The sequence below is a fragment of the Nicotiana sylvestris genome, chromosome 8, assembly GCF_000393655.2.
Source record: "Nicotiana sylvestris chromosome 8, ASM39365v2, whole genome shotgun sequence".
Classification (NCBI taxonomy): Eukaryota; Viridiplantae; Streptophyta; class Magnoliopsida; order Solanales; family Solanaceae; genus Nicotiana; species Nicotiana sylvestris.
This window is the reverse complement of record NC_091064.1, coordinates 158,953,095-158,977,354: the sequence shown is the minus strand read 5'-3', so window position 1 is coordinate 158,977,354 and position 24,260 is coordinate 158,953,095.

Genomic DNA, 24,260 nt, shown 5'->3' with positions numbered 1-24,260 from the left:
GAATTTGCGTGCCCAATGTGGATGGGCTTCGGGAATTGATTCTGGAGAAGGGCCATAGCTCGCGGTATACCATTCATCTGGGTGCCGCGAAGATGTATCAAGATTTGAAGCAGCACTATTGGTGGATAAGAATGAAGAAAGATATTGTGGGATTTGTAGCTCGGTGTCTCAATTATTAGCAGGTGAATTATGAGCATCAGAGACCGGATGGCTTGCTACAACAGATGGATATTCCTGAGTGGAAGTGGGAGAGAATCACTATGGACTTTGTTGTTGGACTTCCACGGACTTTGAGGAAGTTCGATGCTATTTGGGTAATTGTGGATCGGCTGACCAAGTCCGCGCACTTCATTCCTATGTGTACTACCCATTCTTCAGAGCGGTTGGTAAGGATTTGTATCCGAGAGATTGTTCGTTTGCATGGCATTCCGGTTTCCATCATTTCAAATAGAGGTACTCAGTTTACTTTGCAGTTTTGGAGAGCCGTGCAAAGAGAGTTGGGTACTCAAGTTGAGTTAAGCACAACTTTTCATCCTCAGATGGACGGGCAGTCCGAGCGTACTATTCAGATATTGGTGTACATGTTGCGTGCTTGTGTTATTGATTTCGGAGGATCATGGGATGAGTTCCTACCGCTTGTAGAGTTTGCTTATAACAATAGCTACCAGTCGAGTATTCAGATGGCTCCATATGAGGCTTTGTATGGTAGGCGGTGTAGATCTCCAGTTGGTTGGTTCGAGCCCGGTGAGGTCAAGCTATTGGGGACTAATTTGGTACAGGATGCTTTGGAGAAGGTGAAGGTGATTCAAGAGATGCTTCGTACAGCACAGTCGAGGCAAAAGAGTTATGCTAATAGGAAAGTTCGAGATGTGTCCTACATGGTTAGAGAGAAAGTTCTGTTGAAGGTTTCACCCATGAAGGGTGTTATGAGATTTGGGAAGAAAGGGAAATTAAGTCCTCGGTTCATTGGGCCTTTTGAGGTGCTTCGGAGGATTGGGGAGGTGGTTTATGAGCTTTCTTTGCCACCTAGCTTGTCGAGTGTGCATCTGGTATTTCATGCTTCTATGCTTCGGAAGTATATCGGGGATCCGTCTCATGTTTTGGACTTCAACACGGTTCAGTTGGATGATGATTTGACCTTTGATGTGGAGCCAGTAGCTATTTTGGGTCGTCAGGTTCGGAAGTTGAGGTCAAAGGATATAGCTTCAGTGAAAGTGCAGTGGAGAGGTCGGCCCGTGGAGGAGGCTACCTGAGAGACCGAGCAGGAGATGCAGAGCAGATATCCTCACCTGTTTGAGGCTTCAGGCATGTTTCTTGACTCGTTCAAGGACGAACATTTGTGTAAGTTGGGGAGGATGTGACGACCCAGCCAGTCGTCTCATGAGTTACCGCTCTGTTTCCCCCATTTCAGCTTCTTTATGTTTCGTCATCCGTGTTTTTGTGGTATCGGGTTGGTTGGATCGAGTCCGGAATGAGTTTGGTGAAGTTTGAGACACTTAGTCTCTTCTAAAAAGGCTTAAGTTGGAAAAGTCAACCAGATTTTGACTTATGTGATAGAAGGCTCGGAAGTGAGTTCCGATGGTTCGGTTAGCTTCGGGAGGTGATTTGTGACTTAGGAGCGCGATCGGAATGGGTTTTGGAGTTGTAGAGAAGATTTAGGCTTAAATTGGCGAAGTTGATATTTTGGCGGTTCCAGTTGGTAGGCGATATTTTGATATAGGGTTCGGAATGGAATTCCGAGAGTGACAGTAGCTTCGTTGTGCCATTTGGCATGTGTGTGCAAAGTTTTAGGTCATTCGGACGAGATTTGATAGACTTTTTGATCGAAAGCATAATTTAATAGTTCTTGGAGTTCTTAGGCTTGAATCCTATGTTAAATTAGTGATTGATGTTGTTGTGAGCGTTCCAAAGTTTTGAACAAGTTTGAACGATGTCATGGGATGTGTTGGTACAATTGGTTTGAAGTTCCGGGAGTTCCGGGTAGGTTCCCGGATGTTTTAGGCCAAAAATCAAAGCTGTAGCAGGTCCAGAAGGGTTGCAGGCCTCGGAACCCACCCGCGCGGTTCACCCAAAAAGAAGTGCGGCTGCGGTATGTTCTGTGCGGACCGCACAAAATGAAATGCGGCCACAGTAGGTGCTGTGCGGACCACACAAAATGCAGTGCGGCCGCGATGGAGAACATTTCACTGGTCCTACTTCGGAAGCTCAGATCTTTTGAGATACAAGGAATTTTGAGATGATTCAAAAACAAAAGATGTAGCCCTTCGTGTCTAGTTTCCCGAAAGGTAAAAATATCGCAATTTGGACATCTGTAGAGAATGTTATGTTCAAAATACTAAAGCCTGTCACTGTAGAGGAAAGCATGTGCGGCCGCGGTCATTTTTGTGCGGACCGCGGTCGATTTTGTGCGGTCCGCGGAGGTGCAAATCTATGGAGTACTCTATAAATACGATATTTTTAGTTTTATTTGATATTTTGACCTAGAGAGCTCGGATTTTGGCGATTTTTCGAAGGTTTTTCAAGAAATTCATTGGGGTAAGTGATTCTAACTCAGATTTGGCTAGAGTACATGAATCTATCATTGAATTTATCATTTAATTCGTGATTTGGGATGGAATTTGGGAAGAAAATTATGAAATCTTTCAAAAATGTAAAATGATGATTTGAAAGACCAAATGGTATCGGAATTGGATAATTTTTGTATGGTTAGACTCGTGAGAGTATAAGGATTCTAGTTTTGTGAATTTTGTCAAATTCTGAGATGTGGGCCCTGGGGTCGGGTTTGACCAATTTCTGGAATTTTGTGGTAATTTAATTGTTTTCGCTAGGGCTTTGTTCCCATAGCATATTGGGACGTATTCGTTCTGATTTTGGATAAATTCGATGCGAGTGGAGGACGATTCGAGGGACAAAGGCATCGCGAGTTAGAGATTTAGTCGGTTCGAGGTGAGTAATGATTGTAAATGATGCTATGAGGGTTTGAAACCCCTGATTGCACATCGTTGTGCTATATTGAGGTGAGGCACACGCTTGATGACGAGCGTGGGGTCGTGCACTATTGGGGATTGTGACTTGGTCCGTCCCGATTGATGATTTTACTGCGTATTTGATAGAAAACTATTTGCTATCATCATTATTTGGGTTGAAAGCAATATTTGGGCCTAGTTCCAGCTATTTTCTATCATCATTATTTGGGTTGTATTGTGAGGATACTTTTGGGTCGGGCTGCACGCCGCAGCAGTGAGATATTGATATTGATTATGAGGTTGAAGGCCTGAGATATGTACGCCATGAGGTGGCTTGTTGATTGATATGAGGCCGAGGGCCTGTTTATAATGCCACGAGATGGCTTAATATTGGGCTTGGGCCTTAAGGGGCTCCTCCCGGAGTCTGCACACCCCCAGTGAGCGCGGGTACCCATTGTGATGTGAGATTGAGCCCGAGGGGCTGATATTGTTCTGAGATTGAGCCCGAGGGGCTGGTACTGTTCTAAGATGTTGCCCGATGGGGGGATTTGGTTATACCGTGCCCGAGGGGCGAACTTCTATTTGTTTACTTACCTGTCCATTACTTGGTTTACTTGTTAAAAAGGGATTTACTTGACTCTTCACTGTTTTACTGTTTTAAGTGATTTTTACTGCTTCAGTATAGAATGCCTTGTATTTTACGTGTTTTCTTACTTTCAGTCGTTATTTATATTTGTTACTCACTGAGTTGGAGTACTCACTTTAATCTCTGCACCCTGTGTGCAAATTCAGGCGTAGCTGGTACCGCTCCTGAGTGCTGATTCCTCCAGTTCCAGGCGGTTTTTTGGAGACTACGAGGTAGCTGTTGACGTTCACAGCCCCGTATCTCTACTTCTCTATCATTTCTGTTTCCTTTCAAACACTTGTAGTAGTTTATGACTTTAGTAGACTAGTATTATGGTTTAGAGATGCTCGTGACTTGTGACACCCCGGTTAGGGTTGTGTCGGGTTGGACTTTCCGCATTGTTATTGATATTTTCGCTATTTAGTATTGTTTAAATCATGTTTAGACTATTTTCATGTTGATTAACTGCTTTAAAAGTTGAGTTGGGTTAAACTGTCTGGCCTTGTCTTTACGAGAGGCGCCATCACGACCAGGTTCGGGGTTAGGGTCGTGTCAGTCTCGCATTCGCGAAGAGGAGCTGGGGTAGGTGGAAGCTTAATGCTTCGCGTTCGCGATGTTGGTCCCACATTCGCGAAGCTGAGAGGTCATATGCCTACGTGTTCACGAAGAAGGTCTCGCGTTCGCGTAGGACGGAGAAAGTTGCTACAACGTTCATGATAGAGTCATCACATTTGCGATGAAGGAATTCTGGGCTAAGCCAAGTTATGCTTCGCGAACATGATGGGCCTTCCGCGTTCGCGAAGAAGGAATCACTTGGGCATATTGTAAAGTTTCAAAATCGAGGGTTTAGTCATTTTTATCAAAACTAGAGTTTGGGAGCTCATATTTGAACGCGATTTTGGGGGATTTTCAGATATATCAATTGGTTAATGATTCTACACTTGATTTTGGTTATATCCCACTAATCTATCATTATTTTTGTCATTTAATTTCAGATTTGGGGTGAAAAATTGGGAAAAATTGAATAGAGTTCTTCAATTAAGATTTCGAGTTTTGATTGGGAATTTGACATTGGATTTGGATAATTTTGGTATGAGCGTACTCGTGAGTGAATGTGGGATCATAATCCGTAACTTTTACCCGATTCCGAGATGTTGGCCCGGGGGACTTTTTGGGCAATTTTTTAATTTTGCATGTTAGCTTCGAATTAATTAGTAGAATTAGTTACTTGATGTTATATTTACATTATGCAATTGATTTGAATAGATTTAGGCCATTTGGAGTCAGGTACTCGTGGAAAGAACGTGATTTCGAGTTGATTGAACTGGTTCGAGGTAAGTGGCTTGCCTAACCTTGTGTGGGGGAACTCCTCTTAGGATTTGGTATTATTGTTATATGAGTGCTGTGTACGTGAGATGACGAGTGCGTACACATGCTAATTGTTGAAAATCCCATTTTCCTTAAGTTGATACCATGTGTTCTTGTAGTTTAGCAAATACTTGTACTTGAAGCCTCTTGTTTAGATTAGAAAAAGCATGCTTACGTGACTTAATTGTCTTACCTGCCTTAATTGCCTACTTGTACTTTGTGCAACATGTTAGAGTAGAAATTTCCTATTTAATTCTTGAATAGAACTATATATTCTTCTAAGATGGTTGTGTGTTTACTTTATGACTACGGAATGACATCCCGGGATATCCCCCTGCTTGTTTACTTTGGGACTACAAATTGGTATTAAGGTAGATCCCCCTGCACATTTATAATTGGGACTATGGGACAACGCCCGGTAGATTCGCCATACTGGATATTTACTTTGGGACTAAGGATTGGTATTCTGTGAGTTTCCCTTGCACCTTTATGGTTTGGACTACGGGATGATATCCCGGGTGATCCTCTGGACATTTACGTTCGGGACTACGGGACGGTATCCCGGGAGATCCCTTGTTGCTATTTCTTTGTACTGAGTTAGATTCTTTCTTTGTTTTTATTTCTTATAGACTGTTAGTACTTTAATTATATTGTCGTATTCTATACTGTTTTACCTTGTTTTTCATTTAGAATCAGTAGGGACCTAACCTTCCTCGTCACTACCCGACCGATGTTAGGCTTGACACTTACTGAGTACCGCTGTGGTGTACTCATGCCCTTTTGCGCATGTTTTTTGTGTATAGATCCAGGTTCTTTGGCTAAACCATACCATCAGTGAGGCGATACGATCTTCAAAAACTTCGAGGTATATCTGCCGTGTCCGTAGACCGAGAAGTCCCTCTCTATTCTCCCATCTAGTTTTATCTCTCCTATATTTACTTTTGCTTAGACATTCTGGAGTTAGAACACTTGTAGTTGTTCAACAACTTGTGATTTCATGGGATTTCGAGTTTTGGGAGTAGATTCAGTGTGAGAGTTTATACTTGTATATGCCAAGCGGCATCTTAAATATTTTATTTATGGTTATTCCGCAGTTTTTTGACTAGTTTTTATCTTTTTTTTTTGCAAATTGTTTGGCTTACCTAGTTGTAGAGACTAGGTTCCGTCACAATAGTTCACGGAGGGCGAACTTGAGTTGTGACACCCAAGTTGTCATTTCATCTGAAGCCCAAGCTTCTTATAGACTTTATCAAGTCTGCCATTTATGGTGGGCCTTTAGCCCAAAGACATAAACAAAGTATTTGAAAAATCTGCATATTAAAAAAAATAGGAGAGGCCCAAGCAACCTCTTAAAAAAAAAAGAATACCCTAAGTTTCTTCCTCTATTTTGTTTTTCAGTCGCCACCTTGAAAAAGAGAGACCATTGTTTCCTCTCTTCTCTGTGCCATGGTTATTGGAGCACCAAGTTCCAAAACAACAACCCTCCCCCCCCCACCCTTTTTATTATTTAGGAAGAGAAAATACTTTTCTTCTCATCCAACTTTACTTCTTGGTCAATATCTCCATTAATGGAGCACCAAGCTCCATCTCTGCCTATGTAAAAAAACGTACCTGCTAATGGAGAAGCCACTTTGCTTCTCCATTTTGGGCCATGGCTTTTTCATTGGTGGCACTCCTTAACAGAGCTATTTGGATAGTCAATGGTCAACCGTATCTCAGACGGCAACGAGAGCGAGGGCTATCAGAGATTTTTTTTTGTTTTATCAGTTTTGAAAAGATATCTAACTAACAGGGTATCTTTTTGATAAAAAAAATTAAACACTGGATTAAAACTTTAATTCAAATTAGTATATAAACTTATCCAATTGCACACAAATTAAAAAGAACAGATACTTAAATTTAAATTCACACAGAAAAGAACTGACATCTATATTTTTATTTATTTATTTATTTACTTATCAGATCCAAAAATTGATTTCATTGAATTGATAAGAAAATATCATATAACAGATTAACCAATTAATTGCACAGTGAACATACAAAATTATACATATACACGATGTTATAGATTCACAAATAAATTTAGAACTATTATCTCTCTCTCTCTCTCTCTCTCTCTATATATATATATATATATATATATATATATATATATATATATATATCCAGACCAGAAAATTAGCCTACGGCTCTGATACCAGTGAAGGAACGTGTTAATCTAAACATATTAGATATCGCGTAAATTATAAACGAGAACTTACTTCTTCGCCTAGCGGAAGCGAAGGGAATGGGTGAACCGCGACTGAAATTATTGGTCGGCGGTGGTTATCATAGTATGTTGGAGCAACCCCCAATTCCACAGTCTACACCCTATATTAATTGAACAGAGATGAGAGCATCTACTAGTTCTAGTGTAATTAGAAGTACACAATATGTGTACTTATATGGGGATAGCTTTGGTTAAAGTAATTACTAAAATTAATGGGCTTTGCCCTAGTGGGCCTAAGATCACCCCTTATGGGTGGATTATATTTTCTACATTAGATAGCATGTAAATTGTAAAATGAGATAGTGTCTTTCATGTAAAAAAATAAAAATAAACACTAGTTTAAAACTTTAATTCAAGCTTGGATCTTGAATTACATCAGATGGATGTAAAGACTGCCTTTCACAATGGAGAACTAGATGACAAAATTTATATGGAACAACCTGAGTGTTTCATTATAAAAGGGCCATGAACAAAAGGTTTGTAGACATTTGAAGTTTATTTATGCCCTCAAATAATCTTCAAGGCAATGTTTTTGGGCTAAAACGACCCAAAGATACTCTTAACATGGTGTGATATTGTTCGATTTGGGCCAAGTCTGCACGGTTTCTCCAAAAGGTTTCACACCATTAAGAGTATCCAACTTCTTATAAGTAGCTTATTTTTCTTTTCTACTTTTCATGTGGAACTTTGTTCACACACACCCAACAATCTCCCCCTATAACTAAGTTCCATATGATACATTACCGTTTATGGGCTAATTTGGAGACTAACTGTACGACAGCCACATGATTCGAGTATTTACGGTCATTGAAGCCCAACGAGAGGCTGTGTATGCGTCTTTGAAGCGATGGGTAAAGGTAGTGAACCGGTCCATATACGGTTAAAGGTACTATGTCGGGCCCTACACCATCACTCCTCCATCTCCATACTCGTCTCGCCAAACTATTGGATACAACAACATTCTGAAAGCATATATGCCACTGCCTTGGAGATTGTTTGAGGCCATAAATAAACTTCAAAAGTCTACAAACCTTTTGTTCGTGGCCCTTTTCAATGAAACACTCAGGTTGTTCCATATAGAATTCTTTATCTAGTTCTCCATTGAGAAAGACAATCTTTATATCATCTGATATAATTCAAGATCCAAGCTTGCAACAATAGCTAGAACCGGGCAAATAGAAGTAAATCGTATGTACGCGCTAATTAACATGCTTCTAAGAAGAAAACGATCCTAAAAATGCAAAAAGTGACTCTCTCATGTCCTTTTAAGGGTAAATGGACAAAAGCAATGGAAGATGAACTAGAGTCTATGAGAGTCAACAAAGTTTGGGAACTAGTTGACCCCCCTGAAAGATGCAAAGTAAGTGGGAGAAAATGGGTTCTCAAAATTAAGCTCAAAGCTAATGGAACCATCGAGAGATATAAGGCTCGAGTGGTGGAGAAAGAGGATACACAGTAAAATGGGATAGACTACGAAGAGACTTTCTCGCATGTTGTACGATTTACCTCTGCTTGCCTGGTTCTATCTATTATAGCAATCTTGGATCTTGAATTACATCAGATGGATGTAAATACTGCCTTTCTCAATGGAGAATTAGATGAAAAAATCTATATGGAACAACTTTAGTGTTTCATTAACAAGGGTGATGAAAAAAAGGTTTGCAAATTTTTGAAGTCTATTTTTGGCCTCAAACAATTTTCAAGGCAGTGGTATATATGCTTTCAGAATGTTGTTGTATCCAATGATTTTACCATGATGGATGAAGACCATTTCATTTATACCAAGATATCAAGGAACAAGCTTGTGAGTTGTGATTTTAACATTATATATAGATGAAAATGATAAGGAGTTTATAACCGAGATAAAATCATGATTATCATCCCAATTTGAGATGAAAGATATAGTTGAAGCTGCATATATTCTTGTAGTTAAGATTTCAAGAGATCAATCAAAGAAACTATTGTATATCTCATAAGATAATTATATTAGAAAAGTTATGGAACGATTCAATATGCAAAATAGTATCCTAGTTGGCACTCCTATCGTAACGACTGAACCGTTTTGCTTTATAGATCCATGTTCCCCTATTTAAAACTTCTCGTATGTACTTTTACTATTTTATAACTTTTGGGGATGGTTGGTCTGGTTTTGGAAGAGTTCGGGTTGAATTCGGAACACTTAGTTCTATAATAGTGGCCCGAGGTGGCCAAGTTTGACTTAAGCCAACATTTTTAGTAAACAACATTGGAACCGGTAGTTGAGGGTTCCAATAGTTTCGTATGATGATTTTGGACTTGGGAGTATGTTCTGATCGAGTTTCGGGTAGGCCAGGAGCGTTTCAGCGCTTATTGTTGAAAGTTGGCATGATGAAAGTTTTAGAATTTCCTAAGTTTGACTTGAAGTAGATTTTGGTGTTATTGATGTCCCTTTGGGATTCCGAGCCTTGGAATAGATTCGTATTATGATTTATGACTTGTGCGTAAAATTTGGCATCATTCCAAGTTGTCTAAGTATGTTTCGCCGCGTTCGGAGTTGGTTGAAATGCGTTCGAAGCTTAGAAGTTGATTAATGAGGTTTTGAGGTGCGATTCTTGGTTCTGTTGTTGATTTTTGTGTACCAAAGCTTTGAGTAAGTCCGCAGTATATTTATAGACTTGATGGTGCATTTTGATGGGGTCCTAGGTGGCTCAGGTGTGTTTCTGACCACCCGGAGCATGTTGGAACTTGACTGAAATTTGCTGATGTGCTTCGCAATTGTGAAGGTATTCCCGTTATCATAAAGAAGGCTAGTGAAGAGCCCTGAACTTTACTCTTCGTGAACGCGAGGAGGCTAACGTGAACACGGTGAAGGACTTGGTCCTCCTTCGTGAACGCGTAGTCCTGATAGTGAACGCATAGAAGGTTAGGAGTGGGATGGGCTAGAAGGCAGAAGACTTTCGTGAACATGACTAGTGAAATGCGAATGCGATGGGAAGGGTCAGTTAGGCATCGCGAACGCGAAGGGTACCTGGGAGAAATAAGCCTTCACGATCACGAGTCATTTCCGGATCGCGAAGAAGAGCGAACCTAGGTAGATTTGATTTTATCACGGTAATTGGCTCATTTTCTCTCATTTTCACTTGGGTTGGCCGATTGTGAGAGCTCTTTTGAGAGGATTTTTATCAAGCATCAAAAAGTAAGTGAATTCTACCCATTTTTGAGTTAAATACATGGATTATGGGTAGATTTTATCATGGAAATAGTAAAAATTATGGGATTCGATTGGAAACCTAGGTTTTGGTAAAAATGGAATTTGACCATGAAATTTATTATGGAATTGAGAATAAATTATATATTTGAGTTTGTGAGGTCATGGGTAACATTTATCTTCAAAAAATTTCGGAATCTGTACACATGGGTCTGGTGGTGAATTTTATGGACTTTTTGAACTTTGGGGAAATTAGTTTAATGGTTAAATTATGAATTTTTGAGCATATATTTATTAGTTTATATGACTTTTGATTAGTTTTAGATTGCTCAACATCATTTGAGGAGTTCTAGTGAGATTAAAGAGCTGGATAGCGAACTAGGTAGCGAGGTAAGTCTCTTGCCTAACCTTGTAAGACAGATTTTATCACCCTAGGTGTATTAATTATTGTGTGCTACTTTTTATGTGGAGATACATGTGCATGAGATGACGAGAGTCCGTACATAGCTATTTTTATGTTTTTCCCGAGTATACTTAGATCAACATCATGCCTTAATTGTGCTAATTGTATTTACCATGCGTACTTGATTTCCTTAATTTATAACTGAGATTGAGGTTAGAATAAAAATATTGATTGACCCACTTACTATGCAAAATTGTGAAATATTTGAGGAACTATAGATCCACGTCTTCTTCACTCACATGTACTTCCGCGAGCGAGGTAGTTTCTCTACTCTTATTGGATCGGGTTGTTCGCCTCGTCAGTAAGGTAACACTATTCTTATGAGATCGGGGCGTTCGCCTTGGCAGTACTATGTATCACTATTTTTATAGGATCGGGCCATTCACATCAGTAGTACTAAGTATCATTTTTCCTATGGGATCGGGTCGTTTTCCTAAACAAACTCATGCTTAATACTTGAAATTGGATTTGGTTTTTTGGTAACAGTTGAATGCATGCCTTCGAGGCCGGTTATGCCATTTTAGTGATTTGGTATAGATCCATGTTGGAAATTTACTATTAATATTTTATTTATTTTGTTGCTACTTGTTGTACATCCTCCATGTCTACTTTATGTATTTTATTACTGTTTGACCACTAGTAAGTGTCAAGTCTACCCCTCGTCACTATTTCTTCGAGGTTAAACTAGACACTTACTAGGTATACGTTGTTTTACATGCTCACACTACACTTCTACACTGAATGTGCCGGTACTAAGATAGGTACTTCCAGTGATTACACGGGCACGTAAACGCACTTCCACCGAGACATAGTTGTGAGCTGCTTGCCTTGCTTCGATCTACAACACCGGAGTATCCCTCTACCTTGTTTACTATTTTTGTCTATTTTACTTCAAACAGTAGTTGTAGTAGTTTTGTATATTCCCTAGACTGCTCATGCACTTGTGGCACCGGGTTTTGGGGGCTTCTAGTGTTTATGCACTGTTATACTTATTATTACTATTACCGTGGTTTGTGTATTACTCACACATGATATTTTTGGGGAAAGAATTATGTACGGTTCCATGAGATTTTACTTTTATTGGTGTATTTAAGGAAACTTCTATTTTTAAAAGCTAAAAAGGAATAATTATATTGGAGGTTCACGTATGGGATTGCCTAACTGAGGTGTTGGGTGCCATCATGGCCTATTATAGGTTTTGGGTCATGACAGTTTGGTATTAGAGCTTTAGGTTCACATAGGTCTAACGAGTCATGAGCAAGCCTTGTAGAGTCTTGCGGATCGGTGTGGAGATGTCCGTACTTATCTTCGAGAGGCTATAGGGTGTTAGGAAACCTCTCTTTCTTCATCTCCTATTGTGCAGTTGATATTGTGCTAAATATATTTCTCTTATTCTCTCACAGATTGTGAGAACACCCACAACAGATATACCCAAAGATAGAGGAGCTGCCCCCTCCCCCATTGCTAGAGGCCGAGGCAGAGGCTAGGGGAGTCTCCAACTCATATTAGAGGACGAGTGGGTCTTAAGGTTGCTCCTATTGTAACACCAGTGGATCTAGTGAATGATCCTGTTATTAAGGAGTAGGATGAAGCACCTACAGCTGAGGCGGTCCCGACAGATTTCATGACTGCACCAAGATTTTAGAAGGTCATGGGCTGTATGCTATGGTTCATGGATTCTTTGATGCATGCTGTTTTAATTCAGTTACTTTTTTTTTCTTGCAAACAAGAAGGGGGAAAAATAGGCGATTTGAATCCCCGTTCTTCTGCCAGTAGATCCAGCCACATCTCAGGCGGGAGGGGGAGCACAGACCCCTTCCGCTCAAGCACAAAGGCACGTTGTTGCCGTTTATCAAAATTTTGGTGCACTACCCACGAGTGGGGTCCATCCAGTTGCAGCAGTTGTGCTAGAGCCTAGACCAGTCACGACCGTTGAGCAGTAGAGAGGCTGGACAGATGGACTAGGCTTCGTCCTCCTGTCTTTAGGGGTGAGCGGTCAGAGGACCCACATGTTACATCTCGCATTTTCGTATGTTAAAGTTTTATCATTAGTTAATCGACGTAAGTTCGGGAATGAGATTATTTTGAAATTATAAGCATCATGCTATTTCAAACAAGTGATGAGTAAATTTGTGAAGGTGAGAGGGGAAACAAGTCAAAGAAAATAAATTTTCGTCCAAGTTTAGTATATTGGGGAAAAATGCAGGCTGAGCGATAATACTCGATATTTATGGACTAGTACTATTACAAGGTACCATATGACCATGATAGTAGGATGTATAAAGCGTATTAAAAATAAGTAGAATTTTAAGTAATTTGAGATAATTCTTAATTATGCGGGTAATTGGTTAATTATCGGGTAGCATAATATTATATAGTTAATTAATTAATTAATTGGATAAGATTAAAACCCCTCCCCCACCCCATGTGGCACCAAGCTACCACCCAAACCAAATGACTCATTAGTCATATTTGTTAGGTGGCAACTAGTTAGGATTATAACCTTAAATTCAAGTTACATTTCAGTATATTACTTTCAAATAACCAAAAACAACATCTTCATTCTTAAGAATCCATAATCAGAGACTGAGAACGTTACAAATTCTTTGAAGTTTTCAAATTTTTCATTTCCAAACATTTCAATCAGGTTCTAAATATTACATTAAGCAACGTGATTCTTTGTAATGATCCGGCCGGTCGTTTCATGAGTTACCACTCTGTTTCCCCCATTTTCACTTCTTATTGCTTTGTTTATCGGCTCTATATGTGATCGGGTTTGGAGAGGTTTTGAGAAGGTTTGAGACACTTAGTCTCTATTGAGGAAGCTTAAGTTGGAAAAGTCAACCGAATGTTGACTTATGTGTTAGAGGGATCGGATATGAGTTCTGGTGTTTAGATATCTTCGGGAGATGATTTGGGACTTAGTAGCGTGATCAGAATGTGTTTTGGAGGTTCGGAGGAGATTTAGGCTTGAATTGGCGAAATTGGTATTTTGGCATTTTCCGGTTGATAGGTGAGATTTTGATATAGGGTCGAAATGGAATTCCGGGAGTTGCAATAGGTCTATTTTGTCATTTGGGATGTGTGTGCAAAATTTTAGGTCATTCGGACGTGGTTTGGTAGACTTTTTGATCAAAAGTGGAATTCGGAAGATTTTGGAAATTTAGGCTTTAATTCGATGTGTTTTGGGTCGATTCGATGTTGTTCGAGGTGTTTTAAGGATTGGTACAAGTTTGAGTAGTGGTATATAATGTATTTGTACTTTTGGTTCAGGTCCTGGGGGCTCGGGGTGATTTCGGATGGTTGGATGAAAGTTTGAAAGTGGGTTTTGGCAGCTGAAGATGTTCCATTGTTGTCATAACCACACCTGCGGCTAGGGGACCGTAGGTATGGCCTCGCAGAAACGAGTTTGGAGCCGCAGATGCGGCCAAAGGCATAGTTGGGAGAAACTGTAGATGCGGTATGTGAACCGCACTTGCGTGACCGCAGATGTGGAGGTAGGGTCGCAGGTGTGGAAGGTAACTTAAGTGATAATCGCAAAGCAGTGTTCGGACCGCAGAAGCGGTTGCGCAGGAGCGTGGAATTGGCCGCAAGTGCGAAATTCCTGGGCCAGAAGGTATAAAAGGATCCCTTCGCGATTTTTGAGTTGTTCTTCACCATTTCAAGTCAGTTTTGGAGCTTTTTGGGAGATTTTGAAGAGGGAATCAAGGGATATCGTCTTGAGGTAAGATTTTTTAGTCTAATAATCGATCCTATGATATTATTTCACTGATTTGGCCTAAGATTAATGGAAATTAAAGATTAAAAATCGGGAAACTAGGGCTTGGTATTGGAGACCTAGACTTGAGGATTTAAGGGGTCATTTGTGTCAGATTTTGGGACTTTTGATATGTATGAACTCGTGGGGAGATACGGAATCTATTGGTGTAAATTTTATCAAATTCTGAGACGTGGGCCCGGGGGACGGGTTTTGGTTAATTTCGGGATTTATGTTGTAAATTGATTATTTTTGTATGGGCTTCATTCCCTTAGCATATTTTGATGCCGTGATTTTGATTTTGGATAGATTCGTTGTGCGTTGAGGCCGATTCGAGGGCAAAGGCATCACAGGCTATAGTTTGGACCGGATTGAGGTGAGTAATGATTGTAAATGTTGTCCTGAGTGTATGAAACCTCGGATTACACATCGTTGTGCTATAATGAGGTGAGACACATGCTAGATGATGAGTGTGGGGTCGTGCACCATTGGGGATTGTGACTTAGTCCATCCCGAATGACTGTTTTACCGCGTATTTGATTGAAAACTGTTTGCTATCATCATGTCTTGGGCCGAATGCCATATTTGGGCCTCGTGCCAACTATTTTGACCCTTAGGGTATTTTTACTGATATTTTCTCACTGTTTTGACTTTATACTTGTACTCAGTCATGCTATATTCTACCATTTTCATAACTCAGCCATGTTTACTCTGTTTTAACATATTAAATGATATTCTAAATAGTATTTTGAGCTGAGCATCATTTTTTACTATTGCCCGAGTGGCTTATGGGATTTTGAGAGAGTAAGGTCGAGGGCCTGTGTTTTAAGGATACATTGATTTATGATTATGAGGCCGAGGTCCTGAGATTATACGCCATGAGGTGGCTTGTTGATATGAGGCCGAGAGCCTACTGATTACGCCACGAGATGTCTTGATATTGCGCTTGGACCGTAAGGAGCTCCTCCTAGAGTCTGTACACCCCCAGTGAGCGCGGGTACCCATTGTGATATGAGATATAGCCCGAAGGGCTGGTGTTGTTCCATGATATTGCCCGAGAGGCGGATTCTGTTGACATTGTGCCCGAGGGACGAATTTTATGTGTTTATCTGTTCTAGCTACTTTTCGTTTAATTTTTTAACTGTTAAAAAGGTGTTTTAAAGAAACTTCTTCTGAACTAAGGTGTCTTTATAGGTTTTCACTGTTTTATTGCTTTTACTGGTTTTATACTGCTTTTTTATAGCATGTTGATGTGCTTTTACATGATTTCTTATCGCTCAGTCTTCATTTATTATTATTACTCACTGAGTTGGAGTACTCACTTTACTCCCTGCACCTCATGTGCAGATTCAGGCGCTTCAGGTCCTGCTTGCGAGGGTTGAGAGCTTTCAGCAGGCTCCGGAGTTCACTAGGTAGCTGCTCGGCGTTCACAGCCCAGTGTCTCTCCCTCTTATCATTATTTCTTTCCCTTGTCCTAGTTATATAATAGTTGTGTAGACTCTTTCAGACTTGTAGTTTGATGATAGATGCTCATGACTGGTGACACACCGATGTCAGGCTATGTCTATTCTGCAAATTGTTTTATTCACCTTTACTTTGGGAATATTATTACGCTAAAGACTTAATTTGTATTATTTTAACTGCTTAAAATGAATTGGGTAAGTGTCGGCTGACCTTGTCTTCACGAGAGGCACCATCACGACCGGATCTGGGTTTAGGGACGTGACATTCTTCAACCAATCCAATGAGAATTGTTAATGCTTAGCAACGTAAAATTTTGCGATTCTAAGGGAGTACGGTGCAACCTTTTCCAAGAACATCATACGGATTTTTTCCTACTCTAGGTAAAGGCTAAGCCCTTCCTTCATTTTGGCATGATCTCGTAATTACACGAGTTTGACAACGAGACACAAAGAAAAATTCGTATCCCAAAATTTACGTATATTTCCTAGTCTTGTAAGTGATAATATTCTCCTTATCGGGACTTCATATTCAATTAAGTATTTCTTTCTTCCAGTCAAGAGAGCAGAGAGTTTAAATATACAGTATTACAGTATTTTCATTACCATCGAGCTATAATCGATAGGTAGGCCCCTATTGGGCAACCTCTGATCATATGGTATGTTATATACTGAGCCTACTGTGGTCGAGCACCTATGAGCGAGCACAGTTGGTCGAGATACAGAGCCTAGTATGACCGAGCCTACTACGGCAGAGCATATATATATGTATATACACACACACACATACACATACTGAGCCTTATAGGGTCGGGCAACTATTATACTTACTTTATTGAGAGAGTTGAGTCAGTATCAGTAGGTAAGCATATCTTCAGATTATCTTTGACTTCCAATTATTATATTATTAGTTCAGTTTTAGCTTTCAGTATATTGCATTACATACTCGGTAAATTATTTCATACTGATGTCCCTTTTCTGAGGGCGCTGCATTTCATGCGTGCAGGTTCAGATAGACAGGTGGTAGACCTCCTCATTAAGTGTTTTCCAAGTTCAGCTTGATCGGTAAGCTCCATGCCTTTCGGAGTTGTTGGGTCTAGAGCTTTATGTACATCTGGTGTATATATGTATATATGTTATGAGTAGGTCGAGGAGCTATTGTGATCAGAGTATATCCACCAGTAGAGGCTTGTAGACATATCCTGTCTGTTAGTACAATATGTTGGTCTTGTAGGCCTTATATGTATATTTGGTTGGTTTGTCAGATGCAATAATTATGACGGCCTTGTCGGCCCAGCTATATATTGATATTTAGTCAACATTCGCATTTGTCTTGCAATGTGTCCCATGACCAAAATATGACATCACATGTTCATATCACATTAGTCGCAAGTTGGTATGCAAGAATAGGTGAGGCACCAGATGCCAATCTTGCCCTAGGTTCGGGGCATGACAAAAGTGGTATCAGAGCAGTTCTGTCCTAGGGAGTCTACAAGCCGTGTCTAGTAGAGTCTTGTTTATGGGTATGTTGTTCACCACATTTATAAGCAGGAGGCTACAAGGCATTTAGGACTGTCACTCTTTCTTCTTACGCTAGATCGTGTGGTAGAGCTCAGTTGTAAGAACAAAATTTTCTAACCTCTATCTTATTTGTAATACAATGATTCCTATATCCAGAATGATGATAGGTAAGAGATATGGCTATGGAAGAGTTGAGTCAGAGAAACTCGACTTCATATCATGCTTATGATAAGTAAATATGAGGTCTTCAGCAGATCACGTGTGTACTGAAAGGTGTAAGCTTGTTGATAAGGATCCCTAAGGCAAAAATATCTATCCACTCTTATGGTTCAAAAAAAATAATCAAAAAATTAGAAGATACAAGTTTCAGCAAATAAAAGAAGCAAGGTAAAGAAGGGTACGAGGTACCTAATTAGTAGAGATGAACATTATCTGTAATTCAAGAAGAAAGATATAAGCATTCTGAGTTACCTTCATCGATAACAAAGGTATGTACAATTGGCCGCACCCATCTCAATTATGCCCTATGGGGCTAGCAGGTGTAGTTTAAGGAAAGGATGGAACATTAGGATCCGGTTGGGGTTAGAGTAACCCAAGATGGTGAATGGATTAGTTGTGTTAGTTGACATTTCTGGAGGATATTGCAAAAGTGCTAATAGATCTTCTTGTGAGACACCTAGATGGTGCACTTTAGAATATTACAATTAGATGTGAATACTAGCATGATCAAAAAAAATTCAGAAGATAGGCACTAAAAGCCTGGAAGGGATAAATACCTTAGTGTGACTCTTATCCCTAGTAGAGCAAGGACGTTGAGAAACCCGAAGAGCCGATGAATGAAGCAATGAGAACTAAAAGCAAAGAATATCTTGTTGAAGTTTCACAAGAAAGGGATAGCTAGAAATATTAGCAGAGTAATGAGAAGAGAGATAAGGAAGAATTATGAGTAAGATGTGATACATGGATGACAACGGCGGAAAAATAAAATGAAATGACAGTATTACATAGTCGATAATCGAGGGAAGGAAAAAAATGAGAGGTGCCAGTCCTGAGACAACAAAAGAGTATAGGCCATAAAGTTGTATCCTCATTTCGAGAAATAAGTTCGTGACTTCAACGCGACTGTCAGAATGAAAAGTTAGACCCTAAAGTAATAGATATCAGTATGGGCTGGTGAACAAGGTAAACTAAACATGAATTGGGAACTGAGTAATTTGATAATGGTCGACATCACGAGAATTTCAAAGATTGTGTACTGACAATAATAGAATGGAAAATAGAAGAATAACCCTTAAAGGCCATTCAGGAGGATGTTTTTCTAAAGCAAGTAATGGGAGCAAAGTTAAGCTTAAGGGACTATATGTGCCGGTTACACTAGGTGTCACCCTCGTGACTAAGGAATTTCGTTATCCTTGGTACAAAAGGATTTCCACAAGACGAGTAAGGGTCATCGATTATGTGAAAAGAATCTAAAGATAAAGAGGTAAAACATCTATACGTAGATCATCATAGTACAAAATCTTAGCACCTTCCTAAACGGGGGAATATAGAGTGATGTGGCATTAAGTCAGAATTAAGTGGTTCTAGTAATTAGGGAATAGTAAAGGAAGAATGCGACAAAACATGAGAAAAGAATGAGATTGCACTTATTCAAATCCTACAGATATGCTACGATTCTAGAACATTATGCAAACACGACGTCAAGGAAGCAAAGTAAGGGTTCCTGCCTGGGATGTTATTGATAAATAAGGAGCCGGTGCGAAAGGTAAGTTAAGACAAAGGAAATAAACCCATAAAGATTATACGAGATATTGTTATGAGAGTGGGCCAACGAGTGGTTAGTAGTTGATTCAGGAAGAATCTAGTTATGGCTAGATAAAAGGATACAGACAAATCAATAGATCTTGCAACACAAACAGAGAACCTCAATATGGGGAATTCAGCCTCACAATTATGACATTATAATGCTTGAGATATATTCATATGGGGAAGTTAAGAAGGTACCGTACGAGTGCTACAAAAATAAAAGAGACTGCCACTGGGAAGACAGTCAAAATATCAGTTCAGGAGCAACCCCACAAGCACCAGAGCATGGAGGTAAGTAACTACAGATAAGTATAGGCAAAGAAGAACATCAGGAGGTCCGTCGAGTATACAATGTAATAAGCTCACAACTTTACAAGAGTCAGAGGGTCCTCCCTAAGTACTACAATGAAAGAATAGCAAAGAAAAATAAGGAAGAAGGCTTCAACCTAAACTCAGTAACCTAAAGAGGAAATGGTCTTATAACAACACTCTCAAAAAAACATTGACTCCATAAGAAAATGGCACTTACCGTGGCTAATGAACGGGGAGTAAAATCAGAAGTGATATTCAAAATTATATGAGTTATATGGAATTCCAATTTGTGTGGGCACTAAGATAAACTAAGTATGGACGCAACAAGGGGGCAGAAAGACCAGGAAAAGTAATAGCTTACATTAAAAGAAAGCTAAGTTAGGGCGAAAGGAATTATTCGATCAGTGATCCAGAGTTGGTTATGTTATGAACGCACTTAAGAGTTCGAAATATTATCCATACAGCACATATATTGATAATCATTCAGCCATAGAAAGTTCTGGTATAGGTTAAAAGGAAGAATTGAGCCTGGGTCATAAATAAAGGATTGAATTGTTAAAGGATTGTATCATGGAAATTCCATAGCGCCATGAAAGGCTAAAAGTAATAACTAATACCCTGAGCCACATATATGAAGATAAAGTAAGCCTACATAAAGGCTGAGATAGAAAAGAAAACTAGAGAGTTACATAAGCTAAGTAAAATTAGGAGTTTGATAATTAGACCCCGATGAGTATAGAAATTGTGATTAGAACATTGTAGAATCTCTCTAAATATCAGAGGTACAAAAGAGATAGTACAACGAACATATTCTATATCGGCTCTACGATAAAGCTAGTTAGGAAAATACCAGCCTCATAAGAATTCAGTATGGAACTCCCACCGGATTGTATAGGCACCAAAGGTGCAAGTATTATAGTAGAGCTTCAAATGGTGGATGTGATTTATACCTATGTAGGAGGGTGGTTATGAAAATGATAGAAGAATGTGAGGTGATATTTTGAAATAAGTAAGGTGAAGGTGGACAACGTACGAAATACTCAAGTGTAGAAGGATGAGAGTGGTCCATACTTCAAGTAAAAGACTAGAAGCACTGGGATTCAGTATCCAGGAATGATAGCAGCATCGTTAGTGGCATATCTTCTAGCATATGGTTTCTAGATACTTAGAGGTCTATTTAAGAGAATAAAGAAGAATTAGAGACTATGTGATGTCTCTCTTGATGTTCCAAAATAACATAAGGAAATCTCTGGTGCAAGGAAGTTGAAGGAAGGCTGCGAGTAGTCTGAATGGATATGTATGGGTCGCAAGCTAAAGTATGGTAGAGTGACAAGGTTGTAGGAAGACAGGAGTAAGGATAAGTAAGGTCGAGTGAGAAGGTGACAAGAATGGATAAGCCCTGGGGATTAAGCCCACGAAAATGAAAGAGAGCTGATGGGTTCTATAAATTATATAAAGATTAATATTGAGGCAAAACATAATAGATGGACAAAAGTCACAAGGTATGAGCTGAGATTAGGTCGTCATTCTTAAGGTGAACAGTAATGAGTAAGGATTAAAGGACTTAGATTTATACATATGGGATAACCAGCAAGAGCAAGCTAGAATTTGATAGTAGACCTCCACAACTATAACTCGAAGTTAGAGTTATGGTATAGTATGACCTACCTAGATGTAGTAAAATCGTGTGGATAGATAACCGGGTAAACAAGATGTAGAAATAATCGTAATTTCAACAAAATACCGAGAAAAGAACTTTAGTATACCTACAAATGCCTAGAGGAACATTTCATCAAGCTCTGTATATGTTTGCGAAGTGAGGCCTAGAGATTGGCTAGAAGCTAGAGGAAAAAAGGGAGAAGAGTCGCATAGGCACACTTACAGGGTCTAAGTCGTACAAGCTGCATGATAGAAGGTAGCAACAGTTACGAGATTGGAAAGATATCGACCACAAGCCGTGGTATGAGGAAGAGGACTAAAGGGAGGAATGCTCTAGCCTTTGGACTTATTCAAAGAACAGTTGCCTAGATGGCAATAGGAGTACTAAAGTATTCGTAAGAGCTATAGGTTATGAGAATGATAAGTGCATCAGTCAACATCGAGGACGAATGTTTCAAAGGGGGGAATAATGTTACATCCCGCATTTTTGTGTGTTAAATTTTCATCGTAAGAGCCATGGGTTATGAGAATGATAAGTGCATCAGTCAACATTCGAGGACTAATGTTCCAAAGGGGGGAATAATGTTACATCCCGCATTTTTGTATGTTAAAGTTTCGTCGTTAGTTAATCGACGTAAGTTCGGGAATGAGATTATTTTTAAATTATAAGAATCATGCTATTTCAAACAAGTGATGAGTAAGTTTGTGAAGGTGAGAAGGGAAGCAAGTCAAAGAAAATGAATTTTCATCCAAGTTTGCCATATTGATGCGGGACAGGCGATAATACCCGATATTTATGGACTAGTACCATACAAAGTACCATATTACCATGATAGTAGGATGTATAAAGCGTACAAAAAATAAGTAGAAATTTAAGTAATTTGAGATAATTCTTAATTATGTGGATAATTGATTAATTACCGGGTAGCGGGATATTACATAGTTAATTAATTAATTAATTAATCGGATAAGATTAAAAACCCCTCCCCCACCCCATATGGTACCAAACCACCACCCAAACCAAATGACTCACTATTCATATTGATTAGGTGGCAACTAGTTAAGATTATAACCTTAAATTCAAGACACATTTCAGTATATTACTTTCAAATAACCAAAAACATCTTCATTGTGAGCACGTGATTTTTGCCCTATGTGAATTACTCCCAAAGAACTCAAAATAAAATAATTTATTTTTCTTTGTGTGCAATTTTGTGAATTTTTGTGGTATTTTCTGTCATTATTTGCATTTGTACGTGCATGTTTATTGGTTTAAATAAATGAAAAAAATACAAAAATAGGTTGCATTTGCATTTAGGATTTAATTTTATAATTTTGGAGTTGGGTAGTAAATTACTTATTTTACAAAAATGAAAAAATCACAAAAAATATTCATATTCTTAGAATATAAGATTTGTTCCTATGTTTAAATAGAAGAATATATATATATATATGTGTGTGTGTGTGTGTGTGTATACATATATGTGTGTGTGTGTTATTTTATTTTGTTTATTTATTTTAATTAAAAAAAGGGGTTAAGAAACATAAAATAAAAATTATTTAAAAAAAAAACTAAAAACTAACGAAATCTAAAAAAAATGAAGAAACTCCCATATGATAGAATCCCAATTTCCCCACATCTCACGGCACTCTACCACTAATGCTCACACTCCACTTTCACATTTTACTCCACTCACAATCCCACATCCCCACTCCATTCCACTCATAATTCCACTAAGCCAATTCCCATTTTCCTCCACTCAAAACCCACGTTCTCCACTCCAAATTGGAGGAACAAAAAATTACCAATTTTCTTCTCTATAAAGAGACAACAAAGACTTAGTGAAAAAAAAATTCAAGTAAGAATAAACGAGAGGAGAAGTTCAAAACATAGAGACGAAAAAAAGGGATGGCTTCTTCTTAACGGAGACAGGGGGTATACACTCGATATACAGTCAGTATATATTCTATATACACTATAGATACTCTCGATATACACTGGATATACACGGGCAGCCATTGAAAAATACAAGGTCATGAACCCCACCCCAGACGACCACTATTTTGTCTTCTTCGTCCTCACTGCTGGAAACAGATACACACACACATACCAGCACAGCTGAAAACCAATACAGAATATGAAATATTGATATAAAAACAAGTTTCATATTCTGTATTTTGTCCAAAATGGGTGAAAGCTGAGAAGGTGTTCGAAATTTCGGAGCCGTCGTTAGTGTTTCTGGTCGCGGTTCGTTGTCCTGGTTTGAAGATCTATTGTAATCTCTTCATTTCGGATCCGTGAGATCGAAGCAGTGATTGATACACGCTTGATTTGAAGCTCTGTTTTTCAGTGTAAAAGGAAGAATCCTAAGGTTCATTTCCATCTTTAATCTGTCACTTCCTGATTTTGTCACATATATTTGAATGGTTGATTCTTATGTTCTTCATAACTAGTGGTGGTGCTTTGATTCTTTGATGAAGTTTGGCTCATTAACATATGTGATTGTTACTGAAATAACAAATTGGTACTTGGTCTTAATCGAATGAGAAGCTCGAATTTGAAGTTTAACTGTAATTGATTTGAATAGTTGGGTTGCTGGGTAAAATTAAAAGATTGTTGGTCCGTTTTGTTCAATCTAAACTAGTCCTGTGTGTTGTATATGATAGTCTGACTTCTTGGTTACTTTCTCTGGTATTAATCATTTGAAGTGGAAATATTTTATATTCCTTGTGATAACATGAGCTATAGTAAGTTGTTTAGCTCTTTCAGTTTTGGAATCATTAATTGTGTGGAGATTGTATAGTAATTATGTTATCTAGGCGTCAATAGTTACCAGTGAACTAGGAGGAGGAGGGCTGGGGAAGTT